This window comes from Diplotaxodon limnothrissa, linkage group LG10 (genome assembly GCF_057381915.1).
Source record: "Diplotaxodon limnothrissa isolate DT_005_m linkage group LG10, D_limnothrissa_male_GT1.1, whole genome shotgun sequence".
Classification (NCBI taxonomy): Eukaryota; Metazoa; Chordata; class Actinopteri; order Cichliformes; family Cichlidae; genus Diplotaxodon; species Diplotaxodon limnothrissa.
In genome coordinates, this window is record NC_140605.1 from 302154 (window position 1) to 327660 (window position 25507).

Consider the following 25507-nt stretch of genomic DNA (forward strand, 5'->3'; position numbering starts at 1 on the left):
TTCTTCAGCATAAATCTGAGACAGGATGCTTCTAATTTTAGAGATATTGCACAAAGATATTGCTGCAATGCACTGTGTTGGTGCATGGCAATTAAGAAGAAGTAGGTGGCAGAATTATATCCTTAAACATAGTTTAAGAACAAGATCCAGAGTGTGATTAAAGTGGTGGGTTAGTTCTATTCTGTTTTGAGCAAAGGCAATTGAGCCTAATAATCAATTAAAGGCCATCTTGATGCTGTCATTTTCAGTATCTGCACTGATGTTTAATTCACCAACAATAATTATTTTCTCTTAGCTGAGCACTAAATCAGATAAGAAAGTCTGAGAAGTAAAGTACAAAAGCCCAGGTGGATGATAGGTAACAACAAATAATAAAATAATAAAATACTTTAACCCTAAGTCCTCAAAAACACATCCACCTTTGATCCTCGAGCCAAAAAACGGCCACGCCCAAAAAAGTGCTATAAAAATGTTATATATTAATATTTTTTTCCACTTTAAATGAGTCAGTCTTTTAAAACTACTTCTGCCTGAAATATATAAAGTTTTAATTATATTTCGGGGGTTTTAACCCTTTAAATCCCAGTTTCTTTACATGAGCGCACTGTTTTTTTAGCCGAAAAAAACAAAAAACTTAAAAATTTTCCAGAAAATACATTTGAAGTAATATTTGATTGTTATTATAATTAGGCCTTTATATGGGACAAAAATTGCCACCAACATTCATTTTGATCCATCATTTTTTTTTTTTTTTTTTGCAGGGGCAGTAAATATCATGTTTTCACGTTTTTCCACCACTAAATGCTTATTGCCTTGTTGTTTTTAAAAAAAAAAAAAAAAAATGTAAATAAAAATACAAGATCACTTTGAACCAGAAAAACATTTATTTTAGAAGGATAAACTTCAACATTTATGTTGTTGGGAATGTAGAAATGTCATTTCCTCTACTGCCAGACTGGCTCGATTTATGTCCACAATATAGTCCACACAGTCACTGTAAAATGAGACGCCAAGGAGGTTGTGGAAGCCACCGATTTATTCTCCTCCTGCAGGAGTAGGTGCCAACAACCTAACAAAAAATGAAAACAAAAGAAAAGAAAAAAAACCTGTGTATATTTTGGACAAGAATGGGCAAGAATGAAAAAAATGCGTGCGTAACTGACACGTAATGACACGTACCTTTTTGCCCAAATCTTTATACCATATTTCACCGGCTTTTTTGGAATGTACTGCCTGAAGCTGCACCTGCCTCTGAATGGGACGAGTTTTTCATCCAAACAGGTCTCTGTCTGGACGCACAGCATCTGCAGGTGGTGCGCCCACACTATGAAGGCAGCCATCTGGCAGCCGTTGGTATAGTTTGTCTTCATGTCATCGGCATTGCCTGTCATCATGCCGTCAAGCGCAGCGTCCTGATGTGATGAAACCTGTTGTGGGACATCGTAGCCCGGATTTCCCACTCGAGAGGCAAAGGATTGTTTCATTCTTTGACCTGTAAACACCGGCCAAAGTGAGCAGCCCACGTGAGTAGCACGAATTTCCTCTGTCCATATTTCGCTATTCTGCGCCTCCCGTATGGTCATAAACTTGATCCCTTAGGAGCTGTGCACAGCTGAATATAGTTGCATATCCAGAGACAAAGAGGAGTTGAAAAGGGTGCAGAGAGAGCTGAGGGGACTGATAAGGAATGGGAAGGACAGCTACAGGCAGAAGATGGAGAACCAGCTTCAACAAAACAACGTTGGTGAAGTCTGGAGAGGCCTCAGAACCATCTCGGGCCACAAACAGCAGAACTCTCTGCCTGGGAGGGATGTGAGATGGGCAAATGAACTGAATCATTTCTTCAACCGATTTGATTCAGCCATGAGGCAGTCTGCAACATCGGCTGCAGACTCACCCACCCCCACTGCTGCTGTTCCACCTCAGACACTTCACACCTCCTCTATTCACCCTGCTCACTCCCCCCCACCCCCAACAACAGCTTCCAACACACACTCAACACAAGGCTCCAGCCTGTCTCTCTCAACCACCCAGGTTAGGAGGGAACTGAGGAGGATTAATGGCAAGAAGGCAGCGGGCCCAGATGGCATCAGCTCGAGGGTCGTCAGGTCCTGCGCGGACCAACTGTGTGGGGTGATGGTGCACCTCTTCAACCTGAGCCTGAGGTTGGGAAGAGTCCCACAGCTCTGGAAAACCTCCTGTGTTGTACCAGTGCCAAAGACTTCACGCCCCAAGGACCTCAACAGCTACAGGCCGGTGGGTCTGACATCCCACCTGATGAAGACCCTGGAGCGGTTGGTCCTGGCTCAGCTTTGGCCCCTAATAAGCTCATCACTGGACCCACTTCAGTTTGCCTACCAGCCTGGCATTGGAGCGGATGATGCCGTCATTCACCTCCTACATCGTTCCCTCGCTCACCTGGAGACCGCTGGAAGCACTGTGAGAATCATGTTCTTTGATTTCTCCAGTGCCTTCAACACCATTCTTCCCTCAGTTCTAAAGGACAAGCTGGTGAACTCTGGAGTGGACCATCACCTCACTACCTGGATTTTGGACTACCTCACCGACCGACCACAGTATGTGAGGACTCAGGGCTGTGTGTCGGACAGGGTCGTCTGCAGTACGGGGGCCCCACAGGGAACGGTTCTGGCTCCGTTCCTCTTCACCATCTACACTGCAGACTTCTCCCACAATTCCACCCAGTGCTTCCTGCAGAAGTTCTCTGATGACTCTGCAATAGTCAGCCTCATCACTGATGGGGACGACAAGGAGTACAGAGGACTGACCCAAGACTTTGTGGACTGGTGCCAGCTGAACTACCTCCAGATCAACGCCAGTAAAACCAAGGAACTGGTGGTAGACTTCCGCAGGCACAAGCGTTCTCCACTGCAACCACTGAACATCCAAGGTATGGACATTGAGGCTGTGGACAGCTACAGGTACCTTGGTGTTCATCTGAACAACAGACTGGACTGGACTCATAACTCAGACGCCCTCTACAGGAAAGGGCAGAGCAGGCTGTACCTGCTGCGGAGACTCAGGTCGTTTGGAGTGGAGGGCCCACTCCTAAAGACCTTCTATGACTCTGTGGTGGCTTCTGCTATCTTTTATGGCGTGGTCTGCTGGGGCAGCAGCATCTCTGCTGGGGACAGGAAGAGACTGAACAGGCTGATCCGAAGGGCCAGCTCTGTTCTAGGATGCCCTCTGGACCCAGTGGAGGTGGTGAGTGACAGGAGAATGGCGGCTAAGCTGTCATCACTGTTGGACAACATCTCCCACCCCATGCAGCAGACTGTGACAGCACTGAGCAGCTCCTTCAGTGGGAGACTGCGGCACCCACGGTGTGGGACGGAGAGATTTCGCAGGTCTTTCCTCCCCACTGCTGTCAGACTCCATAATAAAGACTTTAACTGATCAAGCACACACATCCATACATATGCAATAATACTAAGTGCAATAATCCTTTCTGTCATCGTTGTATTTTTACTCAGTTGTATATAGTATTTGTATTTGTATTCTATTTTTATCTTATTGTATATTTATTTTATTTTATTATACTGTATATAGTATTTTATTCTATTCTGTACAGTTGTGTACTGTATTTATTCTTATTGTATCCTAATTTTTGCCTCATAACTTTTGCACTGTCCACTTCCTGCTGTGACAAAACAAATTTCCCACGTGTGGGACTAATAAAGGTTATCTTATCTTATATATATATATATATATATATATATATATATATATATATATATATATATATATATATATATATATATATATATATATATATATATACACACACACACACAGTGTTGGGAAGGTTACTATTAAAATGTATTCCGTGTCGGGCTCATAGCCGAAAACTACCTTTACTTTGTTGTATGGGTCAACTTTGCTAGCGAGAGACAGAGAGAGGTGTTGAAAGGCTGCTCCAACGGAACTTATTGTTTCAGAGGAAAACACAAACACAGTGTACAGTCGAGTCTTAATAGCTTACTTACAACCGGGCTCGTCAGGAACTCTTTTGTGCTGCAGTGGTTATTATTATATTTACATGCTTCCAGCTCCCGTTTCTGGTCGGTGACAACTCGTACTTTTCCACTCTCCTTTTTCTCCCTCCCTCGCTCACAGACACATAACGGGTATGACAGTCCATTCTCCCTGCAGCACAGACTACACTGCCCATGAGGCTACATTCTTTAGGGCGATGCCTGTAACACTCTGCCTATTGCCATCATATTAAATAATTTTAAAAAATATTTCTTCACGTCATTATGAGACACGAGATTGAGACACAGTCATTTGAGCCTCTTAATGTTTTGTTTGGGTTTCCATCGGCGTGGAATTACCAGAGATAGAGAGGGCATAGCCTACCATATGAAACAGGGAAAGACCGCCGTGTAATTCTTTTATTTCAACAAAGTAACTGTATTCTGAATACCACCTTTTTAAACGGTAACTGTAACGGAATACAGTTACTCATATTTTGTATTTTAAATACGTAACGGCGGTACATGTATTCCGTTACTCCCCAAAACTGTATATATATAGTTCGGCCGCTGTGTCAATCACCGGATCAAGGCGATATGGCTGCTGTGACAGTCGCCGCGTGTGCCAGAAATCAAGTTATTTTTCCATTTTTCTAAGTACATTGAACAGCTTGTTTATGATCTCCTCTCCCCTGGGTACAGTGTCGAATCGTTTCTGCCTCTGAAATAGCCGTCATGAATCTCATAAATCATCTGTGAAGGACAATTGTCTAATCACTCTCCTGTATCCTCACATTTTCTCATACTCCTACTCTGTGCGTTTATGGGCACGTTTTCTGTGCAGACAGGAAAAGTCGTCAAAATGACATACTTCAGCACTACGGCTTATTCTCATTTATTCTCATAAAAAGTCTGCATCAACAATCTGAGTTTGAAGCCAAATAAAGTCAGATTTGGTTTTGGTTCTAGCTTTTATAGTTATTTGTTTTTATTGCAGTGTGGCATTTTAAGATTTTTGAAATTAGACACAAAAATGTCCAAAAAAAAAAACTTTTTTTGGCACAAAGATCTTTATTTTATTTTTTTTAGGCAAAAAGACCTTTATTATTTTTTTAAAAACACACATGCCATTGTGCAGCATTGATAGTGACAGAAAAATCATTGTAGTCAACAAAAAAAGTGGGAAAAATAATGAATTTTGGACCATTGCTTTAAATGTGAAAACATGGCGCCACCTGCTGGCCAAATAAAAAAATTACAAATGTAAGCCCCCGACTCCCCAGAAAAGTCCAGAACTGCATTCATTTATGTTATGATAAATTTGGGATGAAAAATAGGGTTTATGATGGTTTTCAATGGGGCGTTTTTTGCCACGAGGACTAAAGGTGGATGCATTTCTGTAGCTTAGCCATTTTAGGCTAATCTAATGAATTTAGACCACAATTTTAAAATAAAATAAAAAAATGTTTGGCAAGTTTGGCTATATTTTATTCAACACAGTGAAAATGGCTTGAAATTAAAAAACACAGTGGCTGAAAAATGGCTCGAGGACTTATTAAGGGATATTAATACAACAAAAGTAATACTTTAAAATAATAATAATAAAAGGCTTTCAAATGAATTAAAACTCTGTCTCCAGCTGTGTGTGGCACGAAAAGTTAAGGAGAACACAACTCAAAGCAGCTTTATTGCTGGAATTGCAGAAAAATACAGACCACTAACCACAGCTGGACTGGCCATCGGGGATACTGGGCATTTGCCTGGTGGGCCGATGGTAATTTTTTGTTTGCTGGACCAATTACAGACGAGGAGGTCGGATGCACCCTCCCCCTTGCTTGGGCAATGGCTCTGAAAACAATCTTATCACAGACAAATAGAATAAAATGGTATTGAGGTACTTCAGCTAGAGTGAAAAACAAGACTCAAAGCTGGAGTTAGTCTGTGTCGTTGCTGCACACCTGTTTCTTCTTCTTTCATTCTCTCCCCCTCCCTCTCTTGTTGCTGCTTCAATCATGAAACTGATCAGTGATCAGCTGATTGGCTTTTCTCTCGTTTGTTTATCGCCCACTTTGCGCCAGAAAGAGGAAACCAGTGGATGTCACGCTAAACAACAGCAGCAGGTTTATGCTTGATAAGCTGTTGTTAGAATTGATTTAATATTACTTTCTAGTATCAGCTGATGTTTGCTGGAGCCACAGCCATAAAAGCTGCTGGTGTTGATATCGGTTTGGATATGTGGTGAGAGGGAAATGTGAACATGAAAACAAGAGATGTCCTTACTAGTGATGCGCGAATCATGAACGAATCGTTCAATACTCGAGAATCACTTTACTGACTCATGAATCATGATTCACAAGCCCAACTGACTCACTGACTCATCCCTGTTGCCATTAACAGTAATGTATCTAGCTTATAATTTAAATTGTGGAGAAAAACACAACATCCAGTATCTTAACAAAAAAATTTCTGCTCTGAACTGGAAGAAAACTGGAGTAGAAGCTCACATTAAGACAATAGCTCCTCGGTTCACAGTAGCATCGCTGTGCTAACATGCTAACAGCACATTTGAGCTACTCACCCCCTCCCTCCTGTGCTGAATCATAGAGTGAACGAATCACTCACCCCCTCCCTCCCTCCTAGCTCACAGCTTCTTCTTCTTCTTCTTGGTTGGCAACCAATGTTAAGGCGCATTACCGCCCCCTGGCTCACAGCTCAGTGGACATTTAGATGAGAAAATATATATTTGACACATTTAAGGAAAATACTAATAAAATAAAAATAAACAAAATAAATGTTTATTAAGCAATTTTGATAGGAAATTGCTTAATTTTAGAAATGTTTTTGCTGTTTTTTGCTCTATAAAATAGTTGTTTTCTTTTAGAATAATTCATCTTAGCAGTAGGATTTACATGAAAAGAGAAACAAATTAAGTTTGAGTGAAAATGTACATTTTTTGCACTCTCTGGTCAACTGACTCAAAAAATCAGATTCACTTCAAAGCTCGATTCAATAAAAAGAATCAAATTTACCATCACTAGTCCTTACTGAATCATCAGTGAATCATCATGAACAGGTGATGGAGAAACAGGTTTACATTTTAGGCGACATGAATGACTTGAAGGGAAGTTATGAACTGTTTCTGAGAGACAAATAACACCAGGATCCTTTTCTATGTAGCTGACAGCTGGTAACTGTGCAGGGGCGGGTCTAGCAAAGTTTTGCCAGGGGGCCAGGTAGGGTATTAACAGGGAAAGGGGGGCACAAAGAAATACTTTTCTTTCTTATTCTCATTTAAATGTCTAGCTTTTAATAAATAATTATCTGAACCTTACAACCAATGTTTTCATCTGATGTAAAATGTATAGAAATCATACGGCGCCGAGTATGACAGCCTCGTCGCAAGCTCCCCCAAGCAACAGCTGGTTTTTGTGTTTAATTTTACTTTTCCTTTATTTTTTCACGAGTAGCACATGTCTCCTTGTGTACGACCGACAAACCTTACTATTTCCATACTGTATATGAATGCTACTTGTTTTGCACATGTCCAACTGCAAACCTCTGTATATTTTAATTTATTGTTTATTCTATTTAATTTAAAATATATATATATATATATATATATATATATATATATATATATATATATATATATATATATATATACATACATACATACATACATACATACACACACACACACACACGTAGATATACATATTTAGTATACACATTTAGTGTAAAGTTAGACTCTTTTTCTCTAATTGATCTTTCTGAGTTAACTTCAATAATTACTTCCTCCAAGCCATCAACGTGTCTTTTAGACCCCATTCCTACAAAACTGCTCAAAGAAGTCCTGCCATTAATTAATTCTTCGATCTTAAATCTGATCAACCTATCTCTAATGATCGGCTATGTACCACAGGCCTTCAAGCTAGCTGTAGTTAAACCTTTACTCAAAAAGCCATCTCTAGACCCAGCAGTCTTAGCTAATTATAGGCCAATCTCCAACCTTCCTTTCATATCAAACATCCTTGAAAGAGTAGTTGTCGAACAGCTAACAGATCATCTGCAGAGGAATGGCTTATTTGAAGAGTTTCAGTCAGGTTTCAGAGCTCATCACAGCACAGAAACAGCTTTAGTGAAGGTTACAAATGATCTTCTTATGGCCTCTGACAGTGGACTCATCTCTGTGCTTGTCCTGCTAGACCTCAGTGCAGCATTCGATACTGTCGACCATAATATCCTATTAGAGCGATTAGAACATGCTGTAGGTATTACAGGTACTGTGCTGCAGTGGTTTGTATCATATCTATCTAATAGACTCCAGTTTGTTCATGTAAATGGACACACACACTGAGGTTAATTATGGAGTTCCACAGGGTTCAGTGCTAGGACCAATTCTGTTTACATTATACATGCTTCCCTTAGGCAGTATCATTAGAAGACATAGCATACATTTTCACTGCTATGCAGATGACACCCAGCTCTATCTGTCCATGAAGCCAGATAACACACACCAATGAGTTAAACTGCAGGAATGTCTTAAAGACATAAAGACCTGGATGGCCGCTAACTTTCTGCTTCTTAATTCAGATCAAACTGAGGTTATTGTACTCGGCCCTGAAAAGCCTAGAAATATGGTATCTAACCAGATTCTTACTCTGGATGGCATTACCTTGGCCTCCAGTAACGCTGTGAGGAACCTTGGAGTCATTTTTGACCAGGACATGTCCTTCAATGCACATATTAAACAAATATGTAAGACTGCGTTCTTCCATTTGCGCAACATCTCTAAAATTAGAAATATCCTGTCTCAGAGTGACGCTGAAAAGCTAGTTCATGCATTTATTACCTCCAGGCTGGACTACTGTAATTCATTATTATCAGGATGTCCAAACAACTCGCTGAAAAGCCTTCAGCTAATCCAAAATGCTGCAGCAAGAGTCCTGACAGGGACTAGAAAGAGAGAGTATATTTCTCCTGTTTTGGCTTCCCTTCATTGGCTTCCTGTTAAATCCAGAATTGAATTCAAAATCCTGCTCCTCACATACAAGGTCTTAAATAATCAGGCCCCATCTTATCTCAATGACCTTGTAGTACCATATCACCCTATTAGAGCACTTCGCTCTTGCTCTGCAGGCCTACTTGTTGTTCCTAGAGTATTTAAAAGTAGAATGGGAGGGAGAGCCTTCAGTTTTCAGGCCCCTCTTCTGTGGAACCAGCTTCCAGTTTGGATTCGGGAGACAGACACTATCTCTACTTTTAAGATTAGGCTTCAAACTTTCCTTTTTGCTAAAGCATATAGTTAGGGCTGGACCAGGTGACCCTGAATCCTCCCTTAGTTATGCTGCAATAGACATAGGCTGCCGGGGGATTCCCATGATGCATTGGGTTTTTCCTTTCCAGTCACCTTTCTCACTCACTATGTGTTAACAGACCTCTCTGCATTGAATCATATCTGTTATTAACCTCTGTCTCTCTTCCACAGCATGTCTTTTATCCTGTCTTCCTTCTCTCACCCCCAACCGGTTGCAGCAGATGGCCGCCCCTCCCTGAGCCTGGTTCTGCCGGAGGTTTCTTCCTGTTAAAAGGGAGTTTTTCCTTCCCACTGTTGCCAAAGTGCTTGCTCATAGGGGGTCATATGATTGTTGGGTTTTTTTCTCTGTATCTATGAAGCGCCTTGAGGCGACTTATGTTGTGATTTGGCGCTATATAAATAAAATTGAATTGAATTGAAATTGAAATTTAGTAATGCGCATATACTCTTATATTGTACATATATTTATGCATATAATTCTCAGATTTACCCATTCTTATATTTTGCTTGTTCTTATGTTATTGTATTTTTGCACACCTCTATTGCTTGTGAAGCTTGCACACAAGAATTTCACTCGCATGTACTGTACCAGTGTACCTGCACATGTGATGTGACAATAAAAGTGATTTGATTTGACAAGACAGTGTACATCACTGTCACAACACCATTTGTGTTCATTCAAAGGCTTTATGGCTTTTCTTGTAGTACCTGGTGGGTCGGTCTCTAGTCAAAATGCCTGACTGAACAATATATACAAGGAAATCAGGGCAGAGAGGACACACCTGAGGAACACAGATGAACATAATCTAACTGATGAGACAGAGGAAGTAAATGAACATGACGCACATGAGACTAGGGACTGTCAAAATAAAACAGGAAACATAAACACACTGAGATATACAACTAGACTCAGGCTATGTCCACACGTACCCAGGTATTTTTGAAAACGCAAATTTTTCTATGCGTTTGCACCTTTCGTCCACACGTAAACGGCATTTTTGGTCACTGAAAATGGAGATTTTTAAAAACTCCGGCCAGGGTGGATATTTTTGAAAACTCCGTTTTTGCATTTACGTGTGGACGAGAAAAACGGAGAAAACGCAGCGTCAAAGATGTGCGCATTTTTTGACGTCACACTGTGCGCCACGTTATTGTTTCGGTGAAATGAATTTCTACAATACTATTACTGTTAATTGTACTCTCTGCAGTGTTTAAATGCTTACATATACACACAGTTACTGTCCATCCCCACATACGACTCGGTCCTGCTTCTATGCCCCAGCTTTGTTTACTTTTTCCCACCGAGGCTTCTAGACTTCTGATTGGCCAACATTTCTGCACGGTTAGGAATATATCGCCACCTGTTGCTTTGGCATGTTCCTAGCAGCGTTTTCCTTCATTTCTGCCTTTCCGTGTGGACGGGATTATTTTTTAAAATGAAAACCGAAAATCTCCGTTTTCAAAAATACCGTGTATGTGTGGACGTAGCCTCAAGGAACAGATAAACAAACACAGAGACATGACTGAGGAAGATGTAGCGAGGTACAGAGAGAGGGAGACCGAGAGAGAGAGACAGAGATAGAGACAGTGAAACATGGAGACTGGACAGAGACAGACAGGCTAGCAATGAAAGGGAACCGACTAAACAAGAAACTGAGAACTAGCAAACTCAAAAGCATAACGAAATAATACACTCAGGAAATAACAAATTAACTTGTACCTCTTTACAGAAATAACTAACAGGTCCAGGCAAACTCAAATCCTGGGTCAGATGACTAAACTGTAAAAAACAAAATTGTAATATAAAAGTATTTTACTGTGTATTTTACAATTTTGTACTGTTTTTCTAGAATATCATTAAATTTACATAAATAGACTGTTATTTTACATTTCAAATGTAAAATAACGTAAAATCACTGTAAATGTAATAAAACATAATTTTCTTGTTTTTTAAGTATATTTGTCTGTACATATGCATATGTAGATTGTTAAAATACATTCACAAATGTATCATAATTTCACAAATATTTGTCCATTATTTGAAAAATTGAACTGTTAAATTCAAATGTAATGCTATGGAAAAATATATAAAATGATTCTTATAAACTTTTTTTTTTTTACATCAAATAATATTATTTAGGACGTTCGTGGCTCAAGAGTTGGCAGTTCGCCTTGTAATCAGAAGGTTGCCGGTTCGAGCCCCGGCTCGGACAGTCTCGGTCGTTGTGTCCTTGGGCAAGACACTTCACCTACCACCTACTGGTGATGGCCAGAGGGGCCGATAGCGCGATATGGCAGCCTCGCTTCTGTCAGTCTGCCCCAGGGCAGCTGTGGCTACAGCTGTAGCTGCCTCCACCAGTGTGTGAATGTGAGAGTGAATGAATAGTGGCATTGTAAAGTGCTTTGAGGGTCTCGAAAAGCGTTATATAAATGCAATCCATTATTATTATTTAAACCAACTGTTAACTGTATATTTCTGTACATTTAAGTATTATTATTCATATTGCTGCATTCATTTACCTTGTTTATAGGTAATTTCATTGTTTAATCACGTTAAAATGTTCATAATTTAATGTTTAAAAGCACTTGAAAAAGGCAAAATCCCATGTAAAATTAGGGCAACAAACTGTATTGTCATTACTGAAAATAACCGTATTTTTATGAGAAAGTTATTTTCTGGTATTATTTTGGTGCCCCAGCTGCCGGAAAATTACTGTTTTTTTAGGATTTTTTTTTTTACAGTGTAGTCAATATGGATTGCCTTTAGTCTTTGTTGGAACCAGTGTTAGTGGTAGTGGTTCACTGCCTAGCTCTCTTGCTTGCTGCTGTGTTCTACCATCGATTTGTTCCTCTGTGCAGAATACCCTGGAGGCTGGAGAGAGAGGTCTTGCTTTCTGTGGGAGATTCTGTGACACTAAATAGTAGTGGAATTACCTGTTTTGTTAAATAACTGTAAGATAAAGATGGCGCCGGGTGTCATGGCATGCCGTCTCTCGGTTCTGCAATATTTATGTTTTGTGTTCTTAGTGGTGTCCCTGCTAGTTTTAAAAACCCACTCTTTGTTGGTGTATGAGCGACAGACGCTGCTTAATATCCGTGACTCACTGCTGAAGCTTCCCAGCGTTAGCGAGCGATGTGGAGGACTCCCGCCGCCTCTGGTGTCGGTACCGGAGGAACTGCATCGCCGTGATCCCCCCTGGAATCCTTCGAAACGGAAGCGCTGGAGAAATGGACATATGCACGGAACGAGCTCTGGGAAGCGTGTTTGGGTCAGAACTCGGATGCGGCGGGTCCTTACCATCGGCGACCCTGGCTGTTTAGGACTTTATTTTGGCCTCAAACAGCGCTGCCTTCTTCCTGTTTACCCGACGTCATCGGAGCATGCTCACCCGACAGTGCTTTATTGGTCGCCATGCCGACGGGATATGAGGTGAGGTGGAGCAAATATGAACAACCTACAACTACTGCCTGCTACCACGGATGGACAGAGAGTTAAATTAGCTCTCTTAAACGCAAGATCTGTATCAAATAAAACTCATGTTCTTCGGGACTTTTTTGATACTCATAAGCTGGACGTCATGCTCCTAACTGAGACATGGCTGCGCGTTGGTGAAGTGGCACCCTTGCTGGAACTTTGCCCCTCCGATGCCAGCTTCTTCAGCTCCCCCAGGTTGTCTGGGAGGGGAGGCGGGGTAGCCTCTATCATCAAAGACCTTGTCATGGTCCTGGGTCGTGTGACCCAGTGTGTTATGTTTAGCCTATTTTGATGTTTATTGTTTGTTTAGGTTCTCTAAGGTAGCCCAGCCATTTGTATATATTACCCTTGCATTAAGTCTCCCTTGCCCTTCGTGTGTTTATGTCTGTGTGTCTTGTACTGTCAAGTTCATGCTGTCAGTTATGTCATCTCCCCTGTACTAAGTTTCCCTGGGTCATGAGTCCTGTCTGCGTGGTTATGTTTAGTTCTTGTCATGTCTAATTTCCATGTTTCCTGTTTTACTTTGTAAGTCTGCATTCATTGTCAGTGTATTCAGTTGCACCCTCCTGTCCTGTCGTTAGGTTCATGTGTGTCAGCTGTGATCCCATGTGTGGCCACTTCCCCTGATCATCCCTCATGTGTATTTAGTCTCTGTGTTTCATGTAGTCTGCGTCGCGTCGTCTGTGTTATCTCCCCTACCCCTTGTCATAGTTTCCCAGCCTTAACTAGTCCTAGTTTGTACTTTGTTTAGCCATAGTTTTCCCAGTCTATGTTCAGGTTTTCCCTCAGTTGCTTTGCTGCCTTGTTCCTTAAGTTTTCGGCCCTAAATAAAGGCTCGCCTTCTGTTAAGTCCGGTTTTGTGTCCTCACCTCTGTTTGCTCTTGGGTCCTCCACTCACTCCACACGGTCTGCCCCGGCGGTCCGTGACAGTCCTGGTGTTTTTACCTCATTTGAGTCCCAACTCCTGACTTTAAGCTGTCCTGTGGTTCTAAATATAGTCATCTACCTAAATATAATGACTTGTTTATTTCAGAATTTTCAGACTTCTTGACATGTTTTATCGCTCACTATGAAAGGATTGTTATAGTGGGGGACTTTAATATTCATCTGTGTTGTGAGGATAAACCCCTGGTCAAAGATTTCTTAAATGTAATTGACTCCTTAAACTTCACACAATTTGTGTCTGGGCCAACACGTAAGGGCCACACCCTAGACCTTGTCTTGGGTTACGGACTGAATGTATCAATGACTGAAAATTGTGTTTTACCTATCTTAGACCACTCAGCAATTTTATTTGATATTTGAATCCCTAAATCTCCAGTTTCTGAGAGGGGAAGATTGCCCCTCAGATCATCTCGTTATATTAGCCCCGAAGCAGAGTTAAATTACATCTACCTGATGTGTTGGACCCTATTTTTACCCAGGAGTTATGTGTGGACACCTTGACTGCGAACCTTAGTAATACACTTCTTGAACTACTGGACTCTGTTGCTCCCGTAAAGAAATTAAAATGTCAAAAAAGGAACCCTATGCCTTGGCTAAATGAGGAGCTCTTGAATTTGAGAAGAAATTGTAGAAAAGCAGAGCGTCACTGGAGATCTTCCAGACTAGAAGTATTTCTCCAGGCTTGGAAGGACTCACTGTCTTCTCTTCAATCAGCGATGTCGGCAGCGAAAGCAAATTATTTCTCAAATCTCATCATGAGTCATAAACATAACTCAAAACTCTTATTCAACACAGTGTCGCAACTTACAGAGAGTAAGTCAACTCTCTGCTGTTCTAATTTGATAGCTCATGACTTTCTTACGTTTTTCAGAGACAGGGCTGCAATACTTAGGAATCATATTACTCCCTCCTCAAGCTGTTCATTAGACTACTCGGCTGCTTTGCCTGTTGGTGCTGATGAACTGTTCTCTGACTTCAAGGTTATTTCTCTGTCTGGATTAACTAAGGTTGTAAAAGCAGCTCGATGTACAACCTGTTCTTTGGATCCTCTACCAGCCTGGGCTATAAAGGAACTGTGGTCAGTACTAGGACCCTACATTCTGTTTCTTTTAAATACTTCATTGACAACTGGAGTCTTCCCTGAATGTTTTAAATCAGCTGTGGTAGTGCCAATCTTGAAAAAGCCTGGACTGGATGTTGACATGGTCGCAAACTATAGACCCATCTCACATCTGTCTTTTTTATCTAAAGTCTTTGAAAAAGTGGTTTTTAAGCAGCTCACTGAGCATTTGTCAACAAGCAATCTGTTTGAAGCATTTCAGTCTGCTTTTAAACCAAATCACTCCACAGAAACAGCTTTAGTCAAAGTGGTAAATGATCTGCTGGTAAATGCAGACAATGATCGCACTTCAGTTTTATTACTGCTGGATCTAAGTGCTGCGTTTGACACTGTGGATCACTGCATTTTATTGGATAGGCTTGAACATTTTATTGGAATTACAGGAAATGTTTTATCATGGCTGAGAGCTTACCTGCTTGGGAGGTCTCAGACTGTTAGTTTTAAAAATGATCTCTCTGAGACCTGTGCAGTGAGGCATGGGGTCCCTCAGGGCTCTGTACTTGGACCATTGCTGTTTTCTATGTACCTGCTGCCTCTTGGTGTTCTTTTACGTTCTTTTAATGTAACCTTTCATTGTTACGCTGATGACCTGCAGCTTTATGTTCCTTTAACCATTGAAAATTGTGCTGAAGTCTCTAAACTAGAATCTTGTCTATCTGCAATTAAGGCCTGGTTATCGGATAATTTCTTGCTCCTAAATACTGATAAAACAGAGTTGATGGTCATTGGGCCACACAAATTTCAGCACTTGTCCCAAAATTTCATCTTGAGAATTGATGACAGTGTCATAAATTGTAGGGACAAGGTAAAAAACTTGGGCGTGTGGAAACGGACTGGCACCTTCATACCTCTCCGACCTTTTACATCTTTACGTTCCATCCCGTGCTCTCTGATCTCAGGATTCTGGCCTTCTAAAGGTTCCTAGAGCCAAAAAAAAGACAATTGGAGAGCGTGCTTTTTCTTTTCGTGCCCCGTTTCTGTGGAACACCCTCCCTCAAGATATCAGGCAGGCATGCTCTGTGGAGGTTTTTAAAACTAAGCTGAAGACACATTTGTTCACCCTATCTTACATGGCTTAATTCTATGGCTTTTAGTTTTTAAATTTTTACTGTTTTTAACTTGTATTGTGTCTTTTACCTGTATTGCTATGTATTGCTTTTATTTCTTTTTTATCTTTTTAGTTTCAAATAGTTGTACAGCACTTTGTTTGAAAGCGCTTTATAAATAAAGTTATTATTATTATTATTATTATTATTATTATTATTATTATTATTATTATTATTATTATTTTGTTGCTGACTAGAAACCAATGTCTTTGATTGGGGAACTTTGTTGTGTAAATAAACTTGTTGGACTTTCTGATAGTTTTAGTTCCTTCTGTAAAATCTTTTTGGGTGAGTGGGAAAAGTGGAGATTTTCTGACTCTCACTCATAACAAAACATGAACCAAAAACAAAACATTCATTTCACCTTTCAAAAGTAGCCTTTCTCGTGGAGTTAATGTGGTAAATGAACTCCAAAATGGGCACAGGCAGTCCCAAAAACTATTGCTGAGCTTTCTATTGATGACTTTGTTTCCAAGTTCAATGTGTTCAAGTTCCACACTGGGGGATCCTAGCGCATGGATCCTACCTTACTTCTGGCAAGGTAGGAGTGTTGCTGATTATTCCTTTGGCTTCTGGATTTTGGCTGGAGAAGCAGGGTGAAAGAGAAGGGCTCCCCAAAGTGCCTGTTTACATGATTTGTATGATGAATTGAAGGGGGAAATGGCTGCTAAAGACCTTCCTAGATCTTTAACAGCCTTACAAAATTTTCTTGATTTATCATAGGCAAAATTATTAATTATACTCCTCATTTTTACTCCCTAAACCACAACCAGTAGTTGTCCCTGTAGTGCTCTAAAAGTTAAAACTAGAATTTTAAAATGGAACCTAAATGTGATTGGTAGCCAGTGCAGCGACTTTAACACAGGGGTCATATGAGCTCCCTTGTTTGAGCGGGTCAGTAGCCTTGCTGCAGAGTTTTGGACAACCAGACGAGCTAGCCTTTTCTTGTTTAGACAAGTAAACAGACTGTTACAGTAGTCGAGTCTTGTAGAGACAAAAGCATGTATTATCATCTCGAGTTCGCTTGTAGACACGATGGATCTAAGTTTTGAAATGTTCCTCAAGTGAAAAAAGCAGGTTCTTACTATCTGATTTAAATGTCCCTCCAAAGAAAAAGCTTTATCAAATATAACACCCAGGTTTCTGAGGTTATGTTTCTGTGAGGAACCTAAGTCACCCAGTCGCTGTTTAATATCAGGTATTGCACTGTCTGGTAAAATAATCAAAGTTTCTGTTTTGGCCAGGTTTAGCTGTAAGCAATTATTGTTCAACCATTGTTTAATGTTGGTTAAACAGTTAATCAGATTGGAGAGCTTATAATAATAATGGATTGACAAACTGACAGAAGTGAGGCTGCCATATTGCGCCATCGGCCCCTCTGGCCAACACCAGTAGGCGGGAGGGTAAAGTGTCTTGCCCAAGGACACAACACCCAGGACAGAGAGCCCGGGGATCAAACCGGTAACCTTCCGGTTACAGATGCGCTTCCCAACCCCCTGAGCCACGGTCGCTCAGGGGGTTGAACAGAATAGGTCCCAGCACAGAGCCCTGAGGAACTCCACACAACAACTCTGTAGATTCCGACATGATCTGGTTTGCAGACACACTAAAACTCTTTTCAGATATATAAGATGAAAACCAGTCTAGAACGGAGCCAGACATCCCAACCAGGTCTCTCAGTCTGTGTATCAGGATGGTATGATTGACTGTATCAAAGGCTGAGGTAAGGTCTAACAAGACTAGGACTGTGTATTCTCCGGAGTAGCAACCGTTTCCAGTAGCAAGAAGTAATCTGGTGAGGTGGAAGAGCACACAAATGGTGGGGGGAAAGTTTTTCTATAACTGTCCCAATCATCATAAAGACGTTCCATAGACTCTTTGATGTGGAGCAAGGAAAACTGGTCATAAATCACAGCAGCATAGCTCCATATATTAAACGTCAGGGCTAATATAATAGCATAAAATACAATAAAACGCAGGCAGGTAGAAGTCAAGCCGAGCAAAGGCACCATCTTCCTGTCACAGTCAGCTGATCGCTGAGGAAACTGGACTGAATATAGTTTTGTCCAGTGATTCTCAAAGTGTGTGGTAGAGTCATGACAGGTGGGGCATAGGTTACTTGGCAGAAATACTTCCCAAATAACAGAAAAGTCATGCAGAACTAATGCTTAACACCAGAATCACTTTTATGGTGGAACAAAGAAAGTCACCTCAGTTATATTAGTAATCTGTGCATTTAGTGGTCTCACATCCGTAGATGGCCGTTGAAATGGTGAATTATATGATAGTTATGAAAAGAAAAACAGGTGTTGCATCTGAGACAAATGAGGCAAGTGCTGATAATAAGCCAAAAATAAATTTTGATGAAGCTTATCTTGCTCTTGGTTTCAAGGTGAATGTCCGGTAGAAGATGGGGAGAGACCTGTGTGTATTTTATATTTGAAAACTGGCAGCTGACAGACCAAAGAAATTAAGAATACAATTGGAGACATCACACCTTAGTGACACTAATACGTTAGTTTAGTTCTTTCAAAGAAAACTTGGAGAATGCCATCAACGGGAAAAAACACTTCGTAAAATCTCCATTAGTACGACAAAGCACCAATGACATCTCACAAAGTTGCATATAGAATTGCCCAGTGCAAGAAACCACACATGATAGCAGAGGACCTCATACTCCATGCACCTTTAGATATGGTGTCAACAACGGGGTGACTGTAGGTCAGGTGATAGAGCAAGTGACCTACTAATGGGAAGGTTGGTGGCAGGGGCGGAGGAGGGGGTGGCTTACTGGGCTTAAGCCCGGGTTGTTTTGTCAGAAGCCCGGGGTCTTTTGGAGTGTAATTTTTTCATAGTTAGATGCCTGGCTGACAACTGTATAAAACAAAAAGTACACACAATATTCGAAGCACATAGTGCACACTGTGGGAATTTACGACTGTGCGTGAATCCCCCTGATATTGGTATGATCCGAGCTCAGACACTGAGCGAGAGGGCGGGGCCGCTGCTGCCCGTGAGTGCGCTGTTGGAGAAACGCAGCCAGCCATACTAAGGAGAGCTTAAGTTTGACCAGGTACCAAAGCAAATCATTCGTACCGTATAAATAATGTAAATATGACGGTGAATCACGAAAGATTGATATCAAACTGATCACTTGACCCATATTACGTTACTCGCTCTTCAAGTGAATCAACAAATGGCGAAATGAAAAGCCGAACAAATGCTATTTTTTTAGAGAGTCTTAGCTTACGCGTGTTTATTTCATATTCTCAGTTCTTACCCTCCCCGACTAAATCGGTTTCAGTTATGTACTGAAATATAAGAATGGACATTAGAGGCTTCTTTCAAAGAAAAAACTCAGGTAAATGTTATTTTATATATTATGCTTTGTATGTTGTTCAGTATATTTCTATGCAAAACAAGAGGGATTTCAGTACACAGCAGGATATTCACATTTATAACCAGATATTTACACTTTAGGGAGAAAACATAAAACATTTTTACTGTACAACATCAATTTAGAGTAAACTTTTGTTTTAGATAAATATTGAAACATCTTTTGAATTAGTTAAATGTCAGAATAAAGAGAGACAGAGCTGTCTATTTTTTATCACTTTCATCAAATTTAGGAGCACATATACACTAAGTTTGTTAATTAATAAGAAACTCCAGACGATTCCATTCTGAGCTGAAGAAGCTTCTGATTGGTTTGTAGAGTCCATGTGAGTAAACTGGTGGCACAGCTGTGGATGCATATAAGGCAAAAACACAGAGCCTGTTTCTGTGACATGGGAAAATCAAGAGATGTCAACCAAAACACCAGGAAAAGAACTGTGGAGCTCCATAAGTGTGGCTCAAGTTTGAATACAATTTGGTGCCATTTGCAATTAAGAAATACAGATAGTTTCTCTCTTTACTCTTAAAGTTAACAAATGTGTTTTTTATATTTATCTAAAAAATAAACATTTAGTCTGATTTGACGTTACAATTAAAAAAATGTTTGTGTTTTGATCTGAAGAGTAAATATCTGGTTTCAACTGTATATTTGATGATTGTCAGCACAAAGAGGGAGAGAGAGGAACAGAGAGGGAGAGAGAGGGAGATGGAGAATGAGGACAGAACAGAGATGAACAAGAGCAGGTGAGACACACATGTTAGTCAAATGGTTGTTTACCAAAAGTATCACCGTATCACAGGTCCTCATGTATCTCGTACCTAGTGTTTCTTTTTAGGTTTGCTATTTTTCAAATTCTATATTTATTAAGTTATGCAGCTTGTTTACACAACAAGGCTAAATAATTATATAAACTTTTTTCTCAATCTAAATAGTGGACTTTGGTAGAATTAAAAAAAATAAGTGTAGTGCAGGTCTATGATGATTTTAGTGCTACTATCATCTAGTTCTGATTCTGGTTCTGTCTTGGTTAAGTCCTCAGTAGTCCTGATTTTGAACTGTTGTAGTCCTGTTTTAATTCCGGATCAGTTCTGGCTCTGGTTGAATTGGGGTTTAGTCCTCGTGTCTTGATACAGCCCCAACTTTGTTCTGCCTTGCTGCTTAATTAAAAAACTAGTTTAAGGTGTCCTGCACATGTGATATATATTTTTCCTGATGGGTTTAGATTTTATTATTGTCATTTGTATTAGGAAATATTTAACCATATATTCTTAGAGGTGTATAATCAATTGTGTAGTGATAGGTTGTGTGATCTTTAACAAGCTACATCCTGGGAGCATGGGAAGAGGTCGTACCTTGTCTTATTGTTTTATGGTAGGATTAACGTAGCTACGTCTGTTCTAGTCTAAGTGCTTTTTGTTTAGATGAACTGCTGGACCTCCTCACCGGGGGGGGTCTACCCTCTTCCTGACCAAGGATGTTTGCTTGTGTGCTTTTATGACCCTTTGATCAGCAGTACCACACACACACACACACACACACACACACACACACACACACACACACACACACACACACACACACACACACACACACAGTATTCTTTGTTCACATGTATAGAATAGAATAGCCACATATACCTATGTGAGATGCTATATGTTAATGACCCTATGCATATTCATATAACCACAATAAAAGGAGTGCTATGGGGAGCCTGGCTGAGAGTCTGATGGTGGTCAAGTGGTGGAACGACGCTTGGCTCCAGCCAGGTCTCCCTCATGCATGAGTAAACCAGAGAACTTTGGTGCCTTGTGTCTTGCTTTTTGCTGCGTAGCAGATTGTCCTTAACGTTCCAGCGGATGGGTTCAAGAGACACGCCGACAGACTGACGTCAGCCAGGACTTATAGAGGTCCTGCAGCAAAGTCCCGAGGCGTGAGAATTCATCATCGGGCCGGTGGATTAGCCGTCTGTTTTTTCTCCTCGATGGATGAAGATTGACAGGATCTGGGGCTGATGCTACTCGCAATAAGCAACACCAAGTAGGTATGTGAAAAATCTTAGCCACTGTGTGAGGCTGAGTTGTAAAGTCTTTATCACTGTGTGCGATAAAGCGTGTAGTCACTGTGTGCGACTATTCTTTGCCACTGTGTGCAGCAAAGTACGCATCCACTGTGTGAGGTTGCGTTGAAAGTCTTTATCACTGTGTGCGATAAAGCGCGTGATCACTGCTATGTAAGTCTTTGCCACTGTGTGCGGCAAAGCGCGCGGCCCCTGTGTGAGACTGCGTTGAGACAATAGGCTTAATTTTTGTTGTTTGTGTGCGAGGATATTTTTTGTTGTTGTTGTGGTTGTGTGAGTGTGTGCGGAGCAGAACGCGTGGTCTGTGACGTCAGCAGCTGTTGTTGTTATTATGGGTTCCCAAGCAACCAAGAGTGTGTCAGAGGGTGATGAGAAGTTTATGGTGAAATTCGCTCCCGGTAGCGCAAAGTATTTAGGACATTGGCGCAAGAAATATGATTTTGAAGGTAAATTGGTTGTAGGACAATGTCAAATGTTAGTAGACCAGTTGACAGTAAAGGCAGCTTGTGCAAAAGGGAAATTGAAACAGGAGAGAGAGTTACAACTGACGTCCGCTAAACTGTGGTTAGAGCAGGCGCAGAAAAGAGAGGAGGCAGTGAATGCGAAGAGAGCAGCTTTGCAGGCATTAGCTGTGAAACCTGAAGATGAGACGGTGCGGTCTACTTCAGTGGTGCTGACGTTAAAGGACCAACAGCGTAGAGCAGCATTAGAGAGAGAGAGGCCAGAGAGGAGGAAGAAAAGCAGGAGCAGGAGAAGAGAGAGAGAGAGGAGGAGGACAGAGTACGGCTGGAGTTTGGGGACGCCGCAGCAGAATATTTAAGCCCTTATAACACTAGATCCAAAGCTAAAGGGGATAAGGCGAGTGCATTTGCTATGCCTGCCTCCCCTTTCCATGATACCTTTCCCATGGTGGAGGTTGCGAATCCCCATTTTGGTATTGAAGATGACCGAAGCCGTGTTATTTGTGTTTACAGGCCATGGACTGAATCTGAATGTGCAGAGGCATGTAAAGATTTAGGAAACCCGTTGACTAATGTTGATGAATTTATCGCCCAACACAAGCAACTCTGCTCCTCATACTGTTTAAACGGTCAGGAAACAGAAGCCACCTTTAGGAAGTGTCTCACATATAACTGGGCTCGGGTGCGAGGCACCTACACAGGGAGGGATGGTAATACCGTCCTACCCTATGGCCATGCAAATTTAAGAGGCCAAGTTGACGGGGTTTATGAGCGTCTTAGAAATACTTTTAAAGCTTCTGTAGATTACAACAAAATTGCCCAATGCATTCAGAAGGCAGGAGAAGATGTTCATGAGTTCAGGGCAAGATTAGAGGAAGTTTTCAAAGAACATAGCGGCCTTGAAGAGAGTGCAGAGAAGGCCAGTCCATATCAGCAACAGTTAAAACATGCTTTGATGAATGGCTTTCATTCACCCATTGCTGATTTCATCAGAAAACAAAATGTTAGTCATAACACTGACGGGTCCTTTGAATGCATGAACTGGGCCCGCCATGCACAGGAAGTCATTAAAAATAAAAAAAAGAAGTCACAAAACTCTGAGGCCGCTGCTTTCTTAGCGGATGAAATCTTTTTCCAGGGACAGTTCAGACGGGGAAGAAATAGAGGCGGAGGTGAGAGAAGTAGAAGAAATTGGGGCCCTAAAGAGAAACGGGACAAGAGATTTGATAAATGTTATGAATGTAGAGAAATGGGCCATCACGCAAGGGAGTGTCCTGATCGCATGCCTGAAGAGTATAAACGCCCTGATCCAAGAAACCCTTATTATAATAAATGACTAGCACCTGTTGACACTGCTAACACACATACATGTACAAATGATCCCTTACTTTGCCAGAATTTACAACAGCCTGTGTTTCAAACTCTAGATTTGACTGAAGTATTGTTAAATCTGTCAGGGAAAGAAGTAAAACCAGTTCGCACGTTAACTGTGCAAGGCAAAACTGTTCAATTTCTGTGTGATTCAGGTGCAGATAAAACTGTTTTAAAAGATCATGTGTCAGGAGTTGATCCTTCAAATGGCACAATTTATGTGAAGTCTGCAAATGGTCAGTTAAATCAGCATAGAATCTCTAAACCAGTGTGGATTAGAGATCCTACCACAGGAGAGGCAGCTCAGGGTTCAGTTGTAATGTGCCCAACTTGTCCGGTGAACCTCTTGGGAAGAGATATGATGATGAAACTTGGAATTTCAATAATTCCAACATCCATTGGGATGATAGCTGCAGGAAAAGGTGAAACTGCTGAGACAATGGTTCATCAGGACAGTGGGGATTTGCATTATTACTGGACACTTGACCTGTCGGCCTCCAGACCTGATCAAATAAACTGTAAACTGTTAGCTGCAGCTGAGGAAATGTTGACAACTAGCCATGACATACAGCCACCAGAAGACTTGCATGTCACACTGAGATTTAAGACCATGCCTGGGCCTGATGAGGCCTACACAGATAAAGTGCTGAAATTAGGGCCACAGAGAATCACCATAAAAGCAATATATACTGATGGTGAAACCATGGCTGGATGTAGTGTGATCCTTTCTGAAGCTGCACAACAACTTTTTACAGGGCAAACACCACATATTTCACTGACAAAGAGTGGCACAGCTGAGTGGACAGACTTAGCATCTTTGGTGAGACAGGGGGAGAGTGTTGGAATGTGGCAGCAAGCTGGAGGGGGTTGGGAGACAGACGTGCAGCACAGCATCTTTCGTAAAAAGCTGGGATGGGTGACACATACTACACCACAAACACATTTAATGGGGGGTGAGGATGACACAGTAGAATGATATGTTGTAGATGTCAAAGATCACCCGGAGCTTAAACAGGTCCCAGAGAAGCTCTGGTCTACTGGGAAGACTGATGTGGGGTTAATAACAACAGCGAGTCCAGTAGTAATAAAGCCCAAAACGTCTTTTAGGCCAAGAGTGAAGCAATATCCCTTGAAGCCTGATGCAGTGGAAGGCATTAAACCAGTAATAGAGGATATGATTAAAGCAGGGATACTAGTTGAAGCTCCACAAGCAGTATGTAACACACCCATGTTCCCAGTTAGAAAGGCTGATTCACAGTCGTGGCGCATGATTCAAGATTTAAGAGCTGTAAATCAGGCAGTGGAGAGCATCGCTCCATGCGTCCCCGACCCCCACACCTTGTTAAATCAGCTTAAGCCAGACATGACACACTTCACTGTGGTAGATTTAAGTAATGCTTTCTTTTCCATACCAGTACATGAGAATTCACAAGGCTGGTTTGGTTTCACGTATCAAGGCAAAAAATACACATACACTAGATTGCCGCAAGGTTTTTGTGATAGTCCTACAATTTTCACACAGAATATTACAAATTGTCTGTCTGATTTTGTGATTCCATCACATTCACAGATGTTGGTATATGTCGATGACATTTTAATTGCATCCAATTCAGAGAAGAACTGCAAAGACATATCATTGGCATTGCTGACTCACTTAGCTGAGACAGGTAACAAGGCCTCACTTTCAAAGCTACAGTGGGTAAAGACAGAAGTGAAATTTTTAGGACATCTGCTTAGTGCAGCAGGGAAAAGCATACATCCAGAGAGGAAAACAGCTATCTTGGCAGCACCTAGGCCAGTGACAAAGAAACACATGATGCAATTCCTAGGGTTGCTAAATTTCTGTCGATCGTGGATGCCCCATTACTCTGAAATTGCACAGCCATTATTAGATATGATGTACAGTAAACCTTTAGCTATGTCAGACAGTTTAAGTTGGACCCCTGAGGGGGAGCAAGCTCTGTGCACGCTGAAACAGATGCTGACAGGAGCATCGGTTCTAGGGCTTCCAGATTATAACAAGCCTTTTGTTCAAACTGTTGACTGTAAAGGACATTTTATGACATCCATGTTAGCACAAAAATGTGGAGGTGGAATGAAGCCAGTAGCTTATTATTCTAAGAGGCTGGATCCTGTGGCTTGTGCCTTACCTCACTGTGTGCGATCTGTGTGTGCAGCCGCTGAAGCCGTAAGGTGTTCTGGTGAAATTGTTTTGTTTCACCCTTTGACCCTGCTGGTTCCACATG

The 25507-nt window shown here is 41.3% G+C and overlaps 1 protein-coding gene across 1 annotated transcript in view; it reads right to left on the reverse strand.

Moving 5' to 3' along the window:
* Positions 1–25507, reverse strand: part of dmpk (DM1 protein kinase) — a 93182-nt gene that overhangs the window by 26403 nt on the left and 41272 nt on the right. The window lies entirely within an intron of this gene.